Genomic DNA, 3,356 nt, shown 5'->3' with positions numbered 1-3,356 from the left:
TTTGGCCGCCGCCTCCCGATGAGATCTCATATCTAGGGCCGGCGCCCCCCAGGGGGCCTATATAAAGGGGGCAGGGAGGGCAGCCACCTACAGCCTTGGGCGCCTCCCTCTCCCCCTGTTACACCTCTCCGTCTCGCAGAAGCTCGGCGAAGCCCTGCCGAGACCCGCTACATCCACCACCACGCCGTCGTGCTGCTGGATCTCCATCAACCTCTCCTTCCCCCTTGTTGGATCAAGAAGGAGGAGACGTCGCTGCACCGTACGTGTGTTGAACGCGGAGGTGCCGTCCGTTCGGCACTCGGTCATCGGTGATTTGGATCACGGCGAGTACGACTCCGTCATCCACGTTCATTGGAACGCTTCCGCTCGCGATCTACACGGGTATGTAGATGCACTCCTTTCCCCTCGTTGCTAGTAGACTCCATAGATGCATCTTGGTGAGCGTAGGAAAATTTTAAAATTATGCTACGATTCCCAACAGTGGCATCATGAGCCAGGCCTATGCGTAGTTACTATGCACGAGTAGAACACAAAGCAGTTGTGGGCGTTGAGTTTGCCAATTCTTCTTGCCGCTACTAGTCTTTTCTTATTTCGGCGGCATTGTAGGATGAAGCGGCCCGGACCGACCTTACACGTACGCTTACGTGAGACAGGTTCCACCAATTGACATGCACTAGTTGCATAAGGTGGCTAGCGGGTGTCTGTCTCTCCTACTTTAGTCGGAACGGATTCGATGAAAAGGGTCCTTATGAAGGGTAAATAGAAATTGGCAAATCACGTTGTGGTCATACGTAGGTAAGAAAACGTTCTTGCTAGAAACCTACAAACCACGTAAAACTTGCAACAACAATTAGAGGACGTCTAACTTGTTTTTGCAGCAAGTGCTTTGTGATGTGATATGGCCAGAAAATGTGATGAATGATATATGTGATGTATGAGATTGATCATATTCTTGTAATAGGAATCACGACTTGCATGTCGATGAGTATGACAACCGGCAGGAGCCATAGGAGTTGTCTTTATTATTTTGCATGACCTGCGTGTCATTGAATAACGCCATGTAAATTACTTTACTTTGTTGCTAAACGCGTTAGCCATAGAAGTAGAAGTAATCGTTGGCGTGACGACTTCATGAAGACACAATGATGGAGATCATGATGATGGAGATCATGGTGTCATGCCGGTGACGAAGATGATCATGGTGCCCCGAAGATGGAGATCAAAGGAGCATGATGATATTGGCCATATCATGTCACTATTTGATTGCATGTGATGTTTATCATGTTTTTGCATCTTATTTGCTTAGAACGACGGTAGTAAGTAAGATGATCCCTTATAATAATTTCAAGAAAGTGTTCACCCTAACTGTGCACCGTTGCAAAGGTTCGTTGTTTCGAAGCACCACGTGATGATCGGGTGTGATAGATTCTAACGTTCGAATACAACGGGTGTTGACGAGCCTAGCATGTACAGACATGGCCTCGGAACACACGCAATACACTTAGGTTGACTTGACGAGCCTAGCATGTACAGACATGGCCTCGGAACACGGAGGACCGAAAGGTCGAGCATGAGTCGTATAGAAGATACGATCAACATGGAGATGTTCACCGATCTTGACTAGTCCGTCTCACGTGATGATCGGACACGGCCTAGTTAAACTCGGATCATGTTTCACTTAGATGACTAGAGGGATGTCTATCTGAGTGGGAGTTCATTAAATAATTCGATTATATGAACTCAATTATCATGAACTTAGTCTAAAATCTTTACACTATGTCTTGTAGATCAAATGGCCAACGTTGTCCTCAATTTCAACGCGTTCCTAGAGAAAACCAAGCTGAAAGATGTTGGCAGCAACTATACGGACTGGGTCCGGAACCTGAGGCTCATCCTCATAGTAGCCAAGAAAGATTATGTCTTAGAAGCACCGCTAGGTGATGCACCAATCCCACAGAACCAAGACGTTATGAACGCTTGGCAATCACGTGCTGATGATTACTCCCTCGTTCAGTGCGGCATGCTTTACAGCCTAGAACCGGGTCTCCAAAAGCGTTTTGAGAAACATGGAGCATATGAGATGTTCGAGGAGCTGAAATTAGTTTTTCAAGCTCATGCCCGGGTCGAGAGATATGATGTCTCCGAGAAGTTCTTCAACTGCAAAATGGAGGAGAACAGTTCTGTTAGTGAGCACATACTCAGAATGTCTGGGTTGCACAACCGCTTGTCTCAGCTGGGAGTTAATCTCCCGGATGACGCGGTCATTGACAGAATCCTCCAGTCGCTTCCACCAAGCTACAAGAGCTTTGTGATGAACTACAATATGCAGGGGATGGAAAAGACCATTCCCGAGGTATATTCAATGCTGAAATCAGCGGAAGGGGAGATCAGAAAAGAACATCAAGTGTTGATGGTGAATAAAACCACTGAGTTCAAGAAGGGAAAGGGTAAGAAGAACTTCAAGAAGGACGGAAAGGGAGTTGCCGCGCCCGGTAAACCAGTTACTGGGAAGAAGTCAAAGTATGGACCCAAGCCCGAGACTGAGTGCTTTTATTGCAAGGGAAGTGGTCACTGGAAGCGGAACTGCCCCAAATACTTAGCGGACAAGAAGAAGGCCGGCAACACCAAAGGTATATGTGATATACATGTAATTGATGTGTACCTTACCAGTACTCATAGTAGCTCCTGGGTATTTGATACCGGTGCGGTTGCTCATATTTGTAACTCAAAATAGGAACTACGGAATAAACGGAGACTGGCGAAGGACGAGGTGACGATGCGCGTCGGGAATGGTTCCAAGGTCGATGTGATCGCCGTCGGCACGCTACCTCTGCATCTACCCACGGGATTAGTTTTAAACCTCAATAATTGTTATTTAGTGCCAGCTTTGAGCATGAACATTGTATCTGGATCTCGTTTAATTCGAGATGGCTACTCATTTAAATCCGAGAATAATGGTTGTTCTATTTATTTGAGATATATGTTTTATGGTCATGCCCCGCTGGTCAATGGTTTATTTTTGATGAATCTCGAACGTGATGTTACACATGTTCATAGTGTAAATACCAAAAGATGTAAAGTTGATAACGATAGTCCCACATACTTGTGGCACTGCCGCCTTGGTCACATTGGTGTCAAGCGCATGAAGAAGCTCCATACAGATGGACTTTTGGAGTCTCTTGATTACGAATCATTTGACACGTGCGAACCATGCCTCATGGGTAAGATGACCAAGACTCCGTTCTCCGGAACAATGGAGCGAGCAACCAACTTATTGGAAATCATACATACCGATGTGTGCGGTCCAATGAGTGTTGAGGCTCGCGGAGGATATCGTTATGTTCTCACTCTCACTG

This window comes from Triticum aestivum, chromosome 4D (assembly GCF_018294505.1).
Source record: "Triticum aestivum cultivar Chinese Spring chromosome 4D, IWGSC CS RefSeq v2.1, whole genome shotgun sequence".
Lineage (NCBI taxonomy): Eukaryota > Viridiplantae > Streptophyta > Magnoliopsida > Poales > Poaceae > Triticum > Triticum aestivum.
Note: the sequence above shows the minus strand (reverse complement) of the source record.